Source organism: Oncorhynchus keta, unplaced genomic scaffold (assembly GCF_023373465.1).
Source record: "Oncorhynchus keta strain PuntledgeMale-10-30-2019 unplaced genomic scaffold, Oket_V2 Un_contig_17939_pilon_pilon, whole genome shotgun sequence".
NCBI classification, from domain to species: Eukaryota; Metazoa; Chordata; class Actinopteri; order Salmoniformes; family Salmonidae; genus Oncorhynchus; species Oncorhynchus keta.
Window position 1 is genome coordinate 63,839 of NW_026280659.1, and position 18,662 is coordinate 82,500.

The 18,662-nt window shown below is 42.9% G+C and overlaps 2 long non-coding RNA genes and 1 pseudogene across 2 annotated transcripts in view; 1 reads left to right on the forward strand and 2 right to left on the reverse strand.

Moving 5' to 3' along the window:
* Positions 1-11,453: 11,453 nt before the first annotated feature.
* On the reverse strand, positions 11,454-12,173 carry LOC127919948 (uncharacterized). The gene is made up of 3 exons (XR_008104594.1): positions 12,133-12,173; positions 11,660-11,738; positions 11,454-11,526 (listed from the first exon to the last, which is right to left on the reverse strand). It is a non-coding gene; the product is annotated as an uncharacterized LOC127919948 (long non-coding RNA).
* Positions 12,174-16,105: 3,932 nt separating this feature from the next.
* The window catches only part of LOC127919955 (proline-rich protein 5-like), a 44,823-nt pseudogene continuing 42,266 nt past the window's right edge, over positions 16,106-18,662 (forward strand).
* LOC127919947 (uncharacterized) overlaps positions 17,558-18,662 on the reverse strand; it is a 2,149-nt gene continuing 1,044 nt past the window's right edge. The window contains exons 2-3 of the long non-coding RNA XR_008104593.1: positions 18,498-18,662; positions 17,558-17,911 (exon numbers count right to left, since the gene is read on the reverse strand). The exon at positions 18,498-18,662 is cut by the window's right edge and continues 189 nt beyond it. This is a non-coding gene — a long non-coding RNA (uncharacterized LOC127919947). The remainder of the gene's footprint in view (positions 17,912-18,497) is intronic.

Genomic DNA, 18,662 nt, shown 5'->3' on the forward strand with positions numbered 1-18,662 from the left:
TGAACCAGAAGGATGAAGTGAGAAGCTAACGTCTGGCTGGTATTACTGAACCAGAAGGATGAAGTGAGAAGCCAACGTCTGGCTGGTATTACTGAACCAGAAGGATGAAGTGAGAAGCCAACGTCTGGCTGGTATTACTGAACCAGAAGGATGAAGTGAGAAGCCAACGTCTGGCTGGTATTACTGAACCAGAAGGATGAAGTGAGAAGCCAACGTCTGGCTGGTATTACTGAACCAGAAGGATGAAGTGAGAAGCTAACGTCTGGCTGGTATTACTGAACCAGAAGGATGAAATGAGAAGCCAACGTTAAACGGAGCAGAAAAATACTTTCTTTACAGAGGGTAGGCTACTGAGACAGATAGTGATGTGGTGCTCAGTGGTGAGGCTGCAATGCATGCAGGAGGAAGCAGACACAGAGAGAGGGGTTAGTACAGTGGTTACCAAACTTGGGGTCAGGGCCCCATGTAGGGTCCCCTCAGAAAATCTGTACGAATTTTGTCAAACAAGTTAGGCCATGTTGAGATGTAAGTTCCTATCTCCCCAATAAAGCCTACATTAAAATGATATCAACATGGCCTATCTCCCCAATAAGACCTACATTAAAATGATATCAACATGGCCTATCTCCCCAATAAGGCCTACATTAAAATGATATCAACGTTACCAAACTGGCCTATCTCCCAATAAGACCTACATTAAAATTATATCAACATGGCCTATCTCCCAATAAGGCCTACATTAAAATGATATCAACATGGCCTATCTCCCCAATAAGACCTACAATACCATGGTATCAACATGGCCTATCTCCCCAATAAGACCTACAATACCATGATATCAACATGGCCTATCTCCCCAATAAGACCTACAATACCATGATATCAACATGGCCTATCTCCCCAATAAGACCTACAATACAATGATATCAACATGGCCTATCTCCCCAATAAGACCTACAATACCATGGTATCAACATGGCCTATCTCCCCAATAAGACCTACATTAAAATGATATCAACATGGCCTATCTCCCCAATAAGACCTACATTAAAATGATATCAACATGGCCTATCTCCAATAAGACCACATTAAAATGATATCAACATGGCCTATCTCCCCAATAAGACCTACAATACCATGATATCAACATGGCCTATCTACCCAATAAGACCTACAATACCATGATATCAACATGGCCTATCTACCCAATAAGACCTACAATACCATGATATCAACATGGCCTATCTACCCAATAAGACCTACAATACCATGATATCAACATGGCCTATCTACCCAATAAGACCTACAATAAAATGATATCAACATGGCCTATCTCCCCAATAAGACCTACATTAAAATGATATCAACATGGCCTATCTCCCCAATAAGGCCTACATTAAAATGATATCAACATGGCCTATCTCCCAATAAGACCTACATTAAAATTATATCAACATGGCCTATCTCCCAATAAGGCCTACATTAAAATGATATCAACATGGCCTATCTCCCCAATAAGACCTACAATACCATGGTATCAACATGGCCTATCTCCCCAATAAGACCTACATTACCATGATATCAACATGGCCTATCTACCCAATAAGACCTACAATACCATGATATCAACATGGCCTATCTCCCCAATAAGACCTACAATAAAATGATATCAACATGGCCTATCTCCCCAATAAGACCTACAATACCATGGTATCAACATGGCCTATCTCCCCAATAAGACCTACATTAAAATGATATCAACATGGCCTATCTCCCCAATAAGACCTACATTAAAATGATATCAACATGGCCTATCTCCCCAATAAGACCTACATTAAAATGATATCAACATGGCCTATCTCCCCAATAAGACCTACAAACCATGATATCAACATGGCCTATCTACCCAATAAGACCTACAATACCATGATATCAACATGGCCTATCTACCCAATAAGACCTACAATACCATGATATCAACATGGCCTGCCCCAATAAGACCTACAATACCATGATATCAACATGGCCTATCTCCCCAATAAGACCTACAATACCATGATATCAACATGGCCTATCTACCCAATAAGACCTACAATAAAATGATATCAACATGGCCTATCTCCCCAATAAGACCTACAATACCATGGTATCAACATGGCCTATCTCCCCAATAAGACCTACATTAAAATGATATCAACATGGCCTATCTCCCCAATAAGACCTACATTAAAATGATATCAACATGGCCTATCTCCCAATAAGACCTACATTAAAATGATATCAACATGGCCTATCTCCCCAATAAGACCTACATTAAAATGATATCAACATGGCCTATCTCCCCAATAAGACCTACATTAAAATGATATCAACATGGCCTATCTCCCCAATAAGACCTACATTAAAATGACATGGCCTATCTCCCCAATAAGGCCTACATTAAAATGATATCAACATGGCCTATCTCCCAATAAGCTCAACATGGCCTATCTCCCAATAAGGGATATCAACATGGCCTATCTCCCCAATAAGACCTACAATACCAGTATCAACATGGCCTATCTCCCCAATAAGACCTACAATACCATGATATCAACATGGATCTACCCAATAAGACCTACAATACCATGATATCAACTGGCCTATCTCCCCAATAAGACCTACAATAAAATGATATCAACATGGCCTATCTCCCCAATAAGACCTACAATACCATGGTATCACATGGCCTATCTCCCCAATAAGACCTACATTAAAAATGATATCAACATGGCCTATCTCCCCAATAAGACCTACATTAAAATGATATCAACATGGCCTATCTCCCAATAAGACCTACATGAAAATGATATCAACATGGCCTATCTCCCAATAAGACCTACATACCATGATATCAACATGGCCTATCTACCCAATAAGACCTACAATACCATGATATCAACATGGCCTATCTACCCAATAAGACCTACAAACATGATATCAACATGGGCACCTACAATACCATGATATCAACAGCCTATCTCCCCAATAAGACCTACAATACCATGATATCAACATGGCCTATCTACCCAATAAGACCTACTAAATGATATCAACATGGCCTATCTCCCCAATAAGACCTAACCATGGTATCAGATGGCCTATCTCCCCAATAAGACATTAAAATGATATCAACATGGCCTATCTCCCCAATAAGACCTACATTAAAATGATATCAACATGGCCTATCTCCCCAATAAGACCTACATTAAAATGATATCAACTGGTATTACTGAGACCAGAAGGATGAAATAAGAACATTAAAATGATATCAACTGGCTAAGACCTACATTAAAATGAACAACATGGAAGGCCTACATTAAAATGAATGGCCTATCTCCCAATAAGCAACGCCTATCTCTGGCTGGTATTACAATGAACCAGTATCAACATGGATAAGAATACCATGATGGCTATCTACATAAGACCAGACATGATATCAAAGCCTATCTCCCCAATAAGACCTCTGGCTGGTATTAAGACCTGAACCAGAAGGATCCCCAAGTAAGAGAAGCATTAATGTCTGGCTGATCCACATTATTACTGAACAGAATAAGATGAAATGAGAAGCTATCAAACAATAAGACCTACAATCTGGCTGGTCAACATGGCCTACTGAGACAGATAGTGATCAACATGGCCTATCTCCCCAATAAGCAATATTTGATATCAACATGGCCTATCTACCCAATAAGACCTACAATAAAATGATATCCTGGCCTATCTGAACCAGAAGGTATCAACATGACCTACCAAGTGAGCCTATCTCCCCAATAAGACCTACATTAAAATGATATCAACATGGCTATTCCCAATAAGACCTACATTAAAATGATATCAACCCAATAAGACCACATTGGATCAACATGGCCTATCTTCTAAGACCTACATTAAAATGATATCAACTGGCCTATCCCCCCAAACCAGAATTAAAATGATCAACAATAAGGCCTACATTGAACATGGCCTATCTCCCAATAAGACCTACATTAAAATTATATCAACATGGCCTATCTCCCAATAAGGCCTACATTAAAATGATATCAACAATCTCCCCAATAAGACCTACAATACCATGTATCAACATGGCCTATCTCCCCAATAAGACCTACAATACCAGATATCAACATGGATAAGACCACCTATCCCACCCAATAAAAAGATATCAACATGGCCTACGACCTACAATACCATGGTATCAACTGGCTGGATATCAACATTATCTCCCCAATAAGACCTACATTAAAATGATACCAGAAGGATGAAGTGATATCAACATGGCCTATCTACCCAATAAGACCTACAATACCATAACGTCTGGCTGGTATTACTGAACCATGAGGATGAACATGGAAGCTATCTACCCTAAGGTATTACTAAGACCACAAACCATGATATCAACAATATTGTTGATGGCCTATCTACCCAATAAGACCTACAATAAAAGTGCCTATCTCCCCAATAAGACCATGGTATCAACATGGCCTATCTCCCCAATAAGACCTACATTAAAATGATATCAACATGGCCTATCTCCCCAATAAGACCTACTGATACCAGAATAAGATGAAATAAGACCTACATTAAAATGAATGGCCTATCTCCCCAATAAGACCTGGCATATAAAATGATATCAACCATGGCCTATCTCCCCAATAAGACCTACATTAAAATGATATCAACATGGCCTATCTCCCAATAAACCTACAATACCATGATATCAAATGGAAGCCAACAATACCATGATATCAACATGGCCTATCTCCCCATAAGGCCTACATTAAAATGACATGGCCTATCTCCAATAACAATAAGATATCAACATGGCCTATCTCCCCAATAAGGCCTACATTAAAATGATATCAACATGGCTGGTATTAAACTGAACAACATGGAAGGATGATATCAAGCCTATCTGACCTACAGATATCAACATGGCCCAAACAATACCTGGCTGGCCTATCTACAATAAGACCTACATTAAAACGATATCACCATGCAAACAGTACAGGTAAATGTCCTAAGTTTAATTTAGTCTCTGATGTTGCTGTCAGTATTTCCCTCCATTCAGAGGTGTAGTATCACAACTGTAAAGCCCACCGCACCTCTCTAATTCAGAGACCTTCTGAATCTGAGAAGATCTCCATACAAACCTTCTCCTGATCTCCATACAAACTGATCTCCATACAAACCTTCTCCACCGATCTCCCATACAAACCTTCTCCTACCGATCTCCATACAAACCTTCTGAGAATCTCCCAAACCTTCTCCTGATCTCCATACAAACCTCTCCTACCGATCTCCAACAAAAGGATACAAAACGATCTCCATACAAACTTTCTCCTACCGATCTCCAACAAACCTTCTCCTGATCTATACCGATTTCCCATACAAACCTGAACCACAAAGGATCTCCATGAAGATCTGACAAACTTTCTCCTACCGATCTCCATACAAACCTGGCTGATCTCCATACAAACCTGCTCCTACCGATCTCCATACAAAAACCTTCTCCAGAAGGATGAACAAACCTTCTCCTGATCTCTCCATACAAACCTTTCTACCGATCTCCATACAAACCTTCTCTGGCTCCATACAAACCTTCTCCTATCTCCAACCAAAAGGATCTCCAACAAACCTTCTCCTACCGATCTCCCATACAAACCTTCTCCTACCAATCTCCATACAAACCTTCTCCTAGATCTCCATACAAACCTTCTCCTACCGATCTCCATACAAACCTTCCTACCTCTCCATACAAACCTTCTCCTACCAATCTCCATACAAACTTTCTCCTACCGATCTCCATACAATGATCTCCATACAAACCTTCTCCTACCGATTTCCCATACAAACCTTCTCCTACCGATCTCCATACAAACCTTCTCCTACCGATCTCCATACAAACCTGAACCAGATCTCCAGGATGAAGTCAGAATCTCCAACAAACCTGGCTGGTATTACAAAAACCAGAAGGATGAAGTGAGAATACAAACCTTCTCCTGATCTGGTACAAACCTGCTCCTACCGATCTCCATACAAACCTGCTCCTACCGATCTCCATACAAAACCTTCTCATACCGATCTCCATACCAGAAGGATCTCCAGTGAGAAGATCTCCTACAAAACCTGCTCTTACCGATCTTCCATACAAACCTTCTGGCTGGTACCTTCTCTTACCGATCTCCCTACAAAAACCAGAAGGATACAAAAGTGAGAAGATCTCCATACAAACGCCTGGCTGGTATTACCGATCTCCATACAAACCTGCTCCTGATCTCCATACAAACCAGAAGGATGAAGATCTGACAAATCTTCTCCTACCGATCTCCATACAAAACCTGCTCTTACCCGATCTTCCATACAAACCTTCTGATCTCCATACAAACCTTCTCTTACCGATCTCCCAGAAGATCTCCATACAAAAATGATCTCCCATGAGATCTCCATACAAACCTTCTCCTAGATCTCCCATACAAAAACCTTGTCCTACCGATCTCCCATACAAAAACCTGCTTCGATCTCCATGCAAACCTTCTCCTACTGATCTCCCATACAAAAACCTTTCCTGATCTCCCATGGTCTTACAAACCTTCTCTTACCAGAAGGATGAAAGAAGCTAACTACCTGGCTGGTATTACAAAACCTAGAAGGATGAACAAACCTTCTCCTACCTATCTCCATACAAAAAACCAGAATACAAACCTTCTCCTACCTATCTCCATGGCTGGTATTACTGAACCAGATACAAACCTGATCCCATACAAAAAGTGAGAATACAAACCTTCTCCTACCGATCTCCATACAAACCTTCTCTTACCGATCTCCCATACAAAACCTTCTCTTACCTGAACCAGACAAAATCTCTGAGAAGCCATACAAAAACCTTCTCCTATCTCCCATACAAAAACCAGAAGGATCTCAATACAAACCTTCTCCTACCTATCTCCCATACAAACCTTCTCCTAATCTCCCATACAAAAGGATCTCCATACAAAAACTTAACTCCTACTGGTCTCCATACAAAACCAGATCTCCATAAAAACCTTCTCTTACCGATCTCCATACAAAAACCTTCTCTTACCGATCTCCATACAAAAACCTTCTCTTACCGATCTCCCATATAAAACCTTCTCAGATCTCCCATACAAAAACCTTGTCCTACCAGATCTCCCATACAAAAAACCTTCTCTTACCGATCTCCATACAAAAATCTTAGATCTCCCATATGGTGGATCTCCCATACAAAAACCTTCTCTTGAACAAAACCTTGAAGATCTCCCATGAGACCGCAATACAAACCTTCTCTTACCTATCTCCCATACAAACCTTCTCCTACCTAACACCAGTACAAACCTTCTCCTACCTATCTCCCATACAAAGTCCTACCTAATACAAACCTTCTCCTACCCTCTCCATACAAAAACCTTCTCTTACCTATCTCCCATACAAACCTTCTCCACCTATCTCCATACAAACCTTCTCCTAGATCTCCATACGCAGATCTTAATGTCTTACCGAACAAAAACCTTCTTAGATCTCCATACAAACCTTGAGATCTCCATACAAACCTTCTCTGATTCCATACAAAAACCTTCTCTTACCGAACATATAAAAACCTTCTCTTACCGATCTCCCATACAAAAACCTTCTCTTACATCTGAGAAAAATGATCTATACAAAACCTTGGATCTCCCATACAAAATCTACCGATCTCAATACAGACCTTAGGATACAAATGATCTCCCATACAACCTATCTCCCATACAAATCTCCTACCATCTCCCATACAAACCTTCTCTTACATATCTCCCATACAAACCTTCTCTTACATATCTCCCATACAAACCTTCTGGTCCCATACAAACCTTCTCCTACCTATCTCCCATACAAACCTTCTCCTACCGATGAAAACCTTCTCTTACCGATCTCCATACAAAAACCTTCTCTTACCGATCTCCATAAAAAACCTTTCTTACCGATCTCCCATATAAAAACCTTCTCTTACCGATCTCCCATACAAAAACCTTCTCTTAGATCTCCCATACAAAAACCTTGTCCTACCGATCTCCCATACAAAAATGATCTCCATACAAAAACCTTCTCATACCGATCTCCCATACAAACCTTCTCCTACCGATCTCCATACAAACCTACACCGATCTCCATACAAACTGGTCCTATCTCCATACAAACTCCTACCGATCTCCATACAAACCTGCTCCTACCGATCTCCATACAAACCCTCCACCGATCTCCCATACAAACCTTCTCCTACCGATCTCCATACAAACCTTCTCCTACCGATCTCCATACAAACCTGCTCCTACCGATCTCCATACAAAAACCTTCTCATACCGATCTCCATACAAACCTGCTCCTACCGATCTCCATACAAAACCTTCTCATACCGATCTCCATACAAACCTTCTCCTATGATCTCCCATACAAACCTTCTCCTACCGATCTCCATAAGCTCCTACCGATCTCCATACAAAAACCTTCCTACCGATTACAAATGATACAAATCTTCTCCTAACACCTGGATCTTCCATACAAACCCTATCTCCATACAAATAAGATCTCCCTACAAAACTTACCGATCTCCATACAAAAACCTTCTCCTACCGATCTCAACAAAAACCTGGATCTCCATATCTCCCCGAATACAAAAAGTCCTACATTAAAACCTGCTTCTACCGATCTCCATACAAACCTTCTCCTACTGATCTCCCATACAAAAACCTTCTCCTACCGAATACAAAAACCTTGTCCTACCGATCTCCCATACAAAAACCTGCTCCTACCGATCTCAATACAAACCTTCTCTTACCTATCAACAAACCTTCTCCTACCTATCTCCCATACAAACCTTCTCCTACCTATCTCCCATACAAACCTTCTCCTACCTATCTCCATACAATACCTATATACAAACCTTCTCCTACCTATCTCCATACAAACCTTCTCCTACCATCTTACAAAAAATGATATACAAAAACCTTCTCTTAACATTTCCCATACAAAACCCTATCTTACCGATCTCCATACAAAACCTTCTCCTACCAATCTCCCATACAAAAACCTTCTCTTACCGATCTCCATACAAAAACCTTCTCTTACCGATCTCCCATATAAAACCTTCTCTTACCGATCTCCCATACAAAAACCTTCTCTTACCGATCTCCCATACAAAAACCTCTCTTACCGATCTCCCATACAAAAACCTTGTCCTACCGATCTCCCATACAAAACCTGCTCCTACCGATCTCAATACAAACCTTTCTTACCTATCTCCCATACAAATCTTAATCTCCCATACAAACCTTCTCCTACCTATCTCCCATACAAACCTTCTCCTACCTATCTCCCATACAAACCTTCTCCTACCGATCTCCATACAAAAACTTCTCCTACCGATCTCCATACAAAACCTTCAATAAAACCCTACCGATCTCCATACAAAATGACCGATCTCCAACAAAAACATCTCTTACCGATCTCCCATATAAAAACCTTCTCTACCGATCTCCCATACAAAAACCTTGTCCTAATCTCCCATACAAAAACCTTCTACCGATCTCCATACAAAAATCTTCTCTTACCGATCTCCCATATAAAAACCTTCTCTTACCGATCTCCCATACAAAAATACCGATCTCCCATACAAAAACCTTGTCCTATGATCTCCCATACCAAAACCTGCTCCTGATCTCAATACAAACCTTCTCTTACCTATCTCCCATACAAACCTTCTCCTACCTATCTCAAACCTTCTCTTACCTATCTCCCGTACAAACCTTCTCCTACCTATCTCCCATACAAATTCTCCTACCTATCTCCCATACAAACCTTCTCCTACCTATCTCCATACAAAATACCTATCTCCCATACAAACCTTCTCCTACCTATCTCCATACAAACCTTCTCCTACCGATCTCCAACAAATAGGATCTCCCATACAAAAATCTCTTACCGATTTCCCATACAAAAATAAGATCTCCATACAAACCTTACCATGATCTCCATACATGGCCTATCTCTCCCAATAAAAAGACAAAAACCTTCTCTTACCGATCTCCCATACAAAAACCTTCTCTTACCGATCTCCCATACAAAAACCTTGTCCTACCGATCTCCCATACAAAAACCTGCTCCTACCGATCTCAATACAAACCTTCTCTTACCTATCTCCCATACAAACCTTCTCTTACATATCTCCCATACAAACCTTCTCCTACCGATCTCCCATACAAACCTTCTCTTACATATCTCCCATACAAACCTTCTCCTATCTCCCATACAAACCTTCTCCATATCTCCCATACAAACCTTCTCCTACCTATCTCCCATACAAGACGATCTCCATACAAAACCTTCTCACCGATCTCCATACAAAAACCTTCTCTACCGATCTCCATACAAAACCTTCTCTTACCGATCTCCCATATAAAAATGATCTCCCATACAAAACCTTCTCTTACCGATCTCCCATCTTGTCCTACCGATCTCCCATACAAAAACCTTCTCTTACCGATCTCCATACAAAAACCTTTCATACCGATCTCCCATACAAACCTTCTCCTACCGATCTCCATACAAAAACCTTCTCTTACCGATCTCCCATACAAAAACCTTCTCTTACCGATCTCCCATACAAAAACCTTGTCCTACCGATCTCCCATACAAAAACCTTCTCTTACCGATCTCCATACAAAAACCTTCTCATACCGATCTCCATACAAACCTTCTCTTACCGATCTCCATACAAAAATGATCTCCCATATAAAAACCTTCTCTTACCGATCTCCCATACAAAAACCTTCTCTCCATCTCCCATACAAAAACCTTCTCTTACCGATCTCCCATACAAAAACCTTGTCCTACCGATCTCCCATACAAAAACCTGCTCCTACCGATCTCAATACAAACCTTCTCTTACCTATCTCCCATACAAACCTTCTCTACATATCTCCATACAAACCTTCTCCTACCTATCTCCCATACAAACCTTCTCCTACCTATCTCCCATACAAACCTTCTCTTAACTCTTACATATCTCCCATACAAACCTTCTCCTACCTATCTCCCATACAAACCTTCTCCTACCGATCTCCATACAAAAACCTTCTCTTACCGATCTCCATACAAACCTTCTCCTACCGATCTCATACAAAATACCGATCTCCCATATAAAAACCTTCTCTTACCGATCTCCCATACAAAAACCTTCTCTTACCGATCTCCCATACAAAAACCTTGTCCTACCGATCTCCCATACAAAAACCTTCTTACCGATCTCCATACAAAAACCTTCTCATACCGATCTCCCATACAAACCTTCTCCTACCGATCTCCATACAAACCTTCTCCTACCGATCTCCCTTTCTACCGATCTCCATACAAACCTTCTCCTACCGATCTCCATACAAACCTTCTCCTACCGATCTCCATACAAACCTTCTCCTACCGATCTCCCATACAAACCTTCTCCTACCGATCTCCATACAAACCTTCTCCTACCGATCTCCATACAAACCTTCTCCTACCGATCTCCATACAAAAACCTTCTCCTACCGATCTCCATACAAACCTTCTCCTACCGATCTCCATACAAAACCTTCTCCTACCGATCTCCATACAAACCTTCTCCTACCGATCTCCCATACAAACCTTCTCCTACCGATCTCCATACAAACCTTCTCTACCGATCTCCATACAAAACCTTCTCATACCGATCTCCATACAAACCTTCTCCTACCGATCTCCATACAAATCTTCTCCTACCGATCTCCATCTCCATCTTCCATACAAACCTTCTCCTACAAACCTTCTCTTACCGATCTCCATACAAAACCTTCTACCGATCTCCATACAAAAACCTTCTCCTACCGATCTCCCATACAAAACCTGCTTCTACCGATCTCCTCCTACCGATCTCCCATACAAAAACCTTGTCCTACCGATCTCCATACAAAAACCTGCTTCTACCGATCTCCATACAAACCTTCTCTTACCTATCTCCCATACAAACCTTCTCCTACCTATCTCAAATCTACCTATACAAACCTTCTCCTAATCTCCCATACAAACCTTCTCCTACCGATCTCCCATACAAACCTTCTCCTACCGATCTCCATACAAAAACCTCTCTACCTATCTCCCATACAAACCTTCTCCTACCTATCTCCATACAAACCTTCTCCTACCGATCTCCATACAAACCTACCGATCTCCCATACAAAAACCTCCTACCGATCTCCATATCTCCATACAAACCTTCTCCTACCGATCTCCATACAAACCTTCTCTTACCGATCTCCATACAAAACCTTCTCTTACCGATCTCCCATATAAAAACCTTCTCTTACCGATCTCCCATACAAAAACCTTCTCCTACCGATCTCCATACAAAAACCTCTCTTACATATCTCCCATACAAACCTTCTCCTACCTATCTCCATACAAACCTTCTCCTACCTATCTCCCATACAAACCTTCTCCATACATACAAACCTTCTCCTATCTCCGATCTCTCCTATATCTCCCATACAAACCTTCTCCTACCGATCTCCATACAAAAACCTTCTCTCTACCGATCTCTACAAAAACCCCTCTACCGATCTCCATACAAAACCTTCTCTTACCGATCTCCCATACAAAAACCTTGTCCTACCGATCTCATACCAAAACCTGCTCCTACCGACATAAAACCTCTCTTACCTATCTCCCATACAAACCTTCTCCTACCTATCTCAAACCTTCTCTTACCGATCTCCCATACTAAAACCTTCTCCTACCTATCTCCCATACAAACCTTCTCTTACTACATACAAATACATATCTCCCATACAAACCTTCTCCTACCTATCTCCATACAAACCTTCTCCTACCTATCTCTCATACAAACCTTCTCCTACCTATCTCCAAACAAACCTTCCTAATCTCTCTCCTATACAAACCTTCTCCTACCTATCTCCCATACAAATCTACCTATCTTCCATACAAACCTTCTCCTACCTATCTCCCATACAAACCTTCTCCTACCTATCTCCCATCTCTCCATACAAACCTTCTCTTACCTACCGATACAATGTTATTTGACCTATCTCAAACCTTCTCCTACCTCCCATACAAACCTTCTCCTACTATCTTCCATACAAACCTTCTCCTACCTATCTTCCATACAAACCTTCTCTTACATATCTCCATACAAACCTCTCTCTATCTCAAACCTATCTCCTACACAAACCTTCTCTTACCTATCTCCCGTACAAACCTTCTCCTACCTATCTCCCATACAAACCTCCCGTACAAACCTTCTCCGACCTACCTATGTTCTATCCTGGCCCAGGTACTATTCTCTACACCCTCTCTCTGTGTCTCTCTCGCTCCCTATATCTTTCTGTCTACTCTCGTCCTCTCGTTCTCCCTCCCTCTCTCTGGGGGAAGTTTCTGGGACAAATAAGAACTTCATAAATGTCAGATGGTAATGTTTGAAGGCTGAAGGGCCTGTAACTATGTCAGGTGTGTCCCTGTATAGCTGGTGTGTAGACAGCAGTGAGTTTTTACCCAGCACCACTAAATCACATTACAGAGAATGTGTGGAGTCAGGGATACTTCGTTAGCTTCTCAACTGCCTTTATATTAAACATAACAACTGAGTGTGTGTGTGTGTGTGTGTGTGTGTGTGTGTGTGTGTGTGTGTGTGTGTGTGTGTGTGTGTGTGTGTGTGTGTGTGTGTGTGTGTGGTTCAAAGACTTGAAGGAGTAGTGACATCATAGAGAAACAGACATTCTTAACCAGGTTAATGGGTGATGTTGGTCTACAGCCAGGGGCTCGTCCAGGACAGGGCTTATTCAACACAAATACATCGATTAGTAAGATAAATGATCTGGGATACACAAGTCTTGATTACATCAACCACATTCCGCTGTCCAATAGCATGGAGGCTGTGTGTGCCTCAGTCAAATAATATGGAGGCTGATTAAAAATTGTATTCATATTCATGAAATCACAAGTGCAATATTGCAAAACACAGCTTAGCGTTTTGTTATTCCACCTGTCGTCTCAGATTTTGAAATGATGCTTTACAGCGAAAGCAATCCAAGCGTTTGTATAAGTTTATCGATCACATGACAAAACATTAAGTACACTTAGCATCAGGTAGCTTGGTCACGAAAATCAGAAAAGCAATCAAATTAATCATTTACCTTTGATGATCTTCGGATGTTTTCACTCACGAGACTCCCAGTTACACAACAAATGTTCCTTTTGTTCCATAAAGATGTTTTTTTATATCTAAAATACCTCTGTTTGTTTGGCGCATTATGTTCAGAAATCCACAGGAAAGAGCGCTCAAGACAATGCAGACAAATTCCAAATAATATCAATAATGTCCACAGAAACATGTGAAATGTTTTTTTATAATCAATCCTCAGGTTTAAAAAAAAACATATAATTGATAAATTATCAACCGCAAATGTCTTTCACAGTAGGAGAGGGAAAAACAAAGCAATGCCTCTGTTGCGCGAGCAAAACACATGTGACCAATTGACGCGATGTTATCGTTCTGGCTCATTTTTCAAAATAAAAGCCTGAAACTATGTCTGAAGACTGTTGACACCTTGAGGAAGCTATAGGAAAATGAATCTGGTTGATATCCCTTTAAATGGAGGAATGAGAGGCTATGGAACATGGAGTTTTCAAAATAGAAGTCACTTCCGGGTTAGATTTACCTCAGGGTTTCGCCTGCAATATCAGTTCTGTTATACTCACAGACAATATTTTTACAGTTTTGGAAACTTTTAGAGTTTTTTTCTATCCTAATCTGTCATATGCATATTCTAGCATCTGGTCCTGAGAAATAGGCTGTTTACTTTGGGAACGTTATTTTTCCAAACATAAAAATAGCGCCCCCTAGCTTCAAGAGGTTATTAATGATCTCCTCAGAGCAGACATACAGATGGTGGGAAACTCAGGAATGTTGGACCGTCTGAAACTCGAGACTGTTCTAGTCCGAGGAGAACTGAGCCCTGGCGACACCGGCCCAGATGGGTTGCGTCTCTCGTATACAAAACAGGAGATAATATTTTGACAGGAGGTAGCAGGCTACCTGACGTTTTGTTAATAATGTATTCACATGCTACAGGTTTCACAGATGCGGGGTCAGTTATATAGAAGACAAATAGCCTTGTAGTGTTGTCATAAACAGTGCAGGGTGAGAGAAGCAGCTGTAGCAACACTTTAACCTCTACCTGTACTTCTATGTAAGGACACTCATTTTCATTTCCTGTTTGAGAACATATCCTGTTGGTGAACGGGACCCTGGTGAGGAGGAGAGGAGGGCCAATGGAAAAAGCCCTGAGCACCCTCAAAGAGCTCCCAGCATGCTTAGCATCTAGCCCGCATGCAGGCAAAAACACACACACACACACACACACACACACACACACACACACACACACACACACACACACACACACACACACACACACACACACACACACACACACACACACACACACACTCTTCTCCTGAACACAGAGGGAGAGTAAATATGCTTGTCACCTTTAAAACGTTCCCCTTTCGTCAGGCTGGGCTGAATAGATCCTTTGTATATCGTTAGCTGGTACTCACTGGCCCTCACAGGGCTTAGTTTGGCTGGTGCAGTCTGGAGGAGAGGGGAGAGCGAAGGAGGGGAAGGGAGCGAAGGAAGGGAAGGGAGAGGAGGGGGAATATAGAGGAGGGGAGAGAGAAGGAGGTGAGAGGAGAGGAGGAGGGGAAGGGAGAGGAGAGAGAGGGGATAGAGAGGAGGAGGGGAGAGAGGAGGAGGGGAGAGGAGGGGGAGAGGAGAGAGAGGGGATAGACAGGAGGAGGGGAGAGAGAAGGAGGAGGAGGGGAGAGGAGGGGGAATATAGAGGAGGGGGAGAGAGGAGGGGAGAGAGGAGGAGGGGAGAGGAGAGGAGGAGGGGAAGGGAGAGGAGAGAGAGAGGAGGAGGGGAGAGAGAATGAGGTGAGAGGAGGAGGGGAGAGAGGAGGGGAGAGGAGAGGGAGGGGATAGAGAGGGGGAGGGGAGGGAGGAGTGTGAAACTTAACCCTGTCCTGTCTGGATGGCTGTAGTTTGTCTTCACCTCTGTCCTACATCAATGCTGCATCATGGAGTGGGGATACTATGTACCAATCTATTTACTGGAGTAAGTGCTGTTTCTAGTGATTATGTTTGAGTTGTTCCTGTTAGATTTACAGTCTTTTGATTGATGGGTTTATGACTGTAGGCTTTTGAGTGACTTTAAATCTCCGTGACACCAGTTCATTCACAGTATGAGTATCAACTTGTGTTAGTCAGTCACTCCATAGTTGGTCAGTAGTGTACAGTCAGTCACAAGGTACTTGGTCAGTAGTGTACAGTCAGTCACTCAGTAGTTGGTCAGTAGTGTACAGTCAGTCACTCAGTAGTTGGTCAGTAGTGTACAGTCAGTCACTCAGTAGTTGGTCAGTAGTGTACAGTCAGTCACTCAGTAGTTGGTCAGTAGTGTACAGTCAGTCACTCAGTAGTTGGTCAGTAGTGTACAGTCAGTCACTCAGTAGTTGGTCAGTAGTGTACAGTCAGTCACTCAGTAGTTGGTCAGTAGTGTACAGTCAGTCACTCAGTAGTTGGTCAGTAGTGTACAGTCAGTCACTCAGTAGTTGGTCAGTAGTGTACAGTCAGTCACTCAGTAGTTGGTCAGTAGTGTACAGTCAGTCACTCAGTAGTTGGTCAGTAGTGTACAGTCAGTCACTCAGTAGTTGGTCAGTAGTGTACAGTCATCCGACTCTGGGCTGTGAAGTCTTGCCATTTGTGGTTGTCGCCATTGTTCCTGCCTGTACAGTGAGAGGAGGAGTCTAACACAGAGGAACAGGGTAGTGAGAGGAGGAGATCTCTAACACAGAGGAACAGGGTAGTGAGAGGAGGAGACCTCATTCTAACACAGAGGAACAGGGTAGTGAGAGGAGGAGACCTCTCTAACACAGAGGAACAGGGCAGTGAGAGGAGGAGACCTCTCTAACACAGAGGAACAGGGTAGTGAGAGGAGGAGACCTCTCTAACACAGAGGAACAGGGCAGTGAGAGGAGGAGACCTCTCTAACACAGAGGAACAGGGTAGTGAGAGGAGGAGACCTCTCTAACACAGAGGAACAGGGTAGTGAGAGGAGGAGACCTCTCTAACACAGAGGAACAGGGTAGTGAGAGGAGGAGACCTCTCTAACACAGAGGAACAGGGCAGTGAGAGGAGGAGACCTCTCTAACACAGAGGAACAGGGCAGTGAGAGGAGGAGACCTCTCTAACACAGAGGAACAGGGTAGTGAGAGGAGACCTCTCTAACACAGAGGAACAGGGTAGTGAGAGGAGGAGACCTCTAACACAGAGGAACAGAGCAGTGAGAGGAGGAGACCTCTCTAACACAGAGGAACAGGGTAGTGAGAGGAGACCTCTCTAACACAGAGGAACAGGGTAGTGAGAGGAGGAGACCTCTAACACAGAGGAACAGGGTAGTGAGAGGAGGAGACCTCTCTAACACAGAGGAACAGGGTAGTGAGAGGAGGAGACCTCTCTAACACAGAGGAACAGGGTAGTGAGAGGAGGAGACCTCTCTAACACAGAGGAACAGGGTAGTGAGAGGAGGAGACCTCTCTAACACAGAGGAACAGGGCAGTGAGAGGAGGAGACCTCTCTAACACAGAGGAACAGGGCAGTGAGAGGAGGAGACCTCTCTAACACAGAGGAACAGGGTAGTGAGAGGAGGAGACCTCTCTAACACAGAGGAACAGGGCAGTGAGAGGAGGAGACCTCTCTAACACAGAGGAACAGGGTAGTGAGAGGAGGAGACCTCTCTAACACAGAGGAACAGGGTAGTGAGAGGAGGAGACCTCTCTAACACAGAGGAACAGGGTAGTGAGAGGAGGAGACCTCTAACACAGAGGAACAGGGCAGTGAGAGGAGGAGACCTCTCTAACACAGAGGAACAGGGTAGTGAGAGGAGGAGACCTCTCTAACACAGAGGAACAGGGTAGTGAGAGGAGGAGACCTCTCTAACACAGAGGAACAGGGTAGTGAGAGGAGGAGACCTCTCTAACACAGAGGAACAGGGTAGTGAGAGGAGGAGACCTCTCTAACACAGAGGAACAGGGTAGTGAGAGGAGGAGACCTCTAACACAGAGGAACAGGGTAGTGAGAGGAGACCTCTCTAACACAGAGGAACAGGGTAGTGAGAGGAGGAGACCTCTCTAACACAGAGGAACAGGGTAGTGAGAGGAGGAGACCTCTCTAACACAGAGGAACAGGGTAGTGAGAGGAGGAGACTCTAACACAGAGGAACAGGGTAGTGAGAGGAGGAGACCTCTAACACAGAGGAACAGGGCAGTGAGAGGAGGAGACCTCTCTAACACAGAGGAACAGGGCAGTGAGAGGAGGAGACCTCTAACACAGAGGAACAGGGTAGTGAGAGGAGGAGACCTCTAACACAGAGGAACAGGGTAGTGAGAGGAGGAGACCTCTCTAACACAGAGGAACAGGGTAGTGAGAGGAGGAGACCTCTCTAACACAGAGGAACAGGGTAGTGAGAGGAGGAGACCTCTCTAAC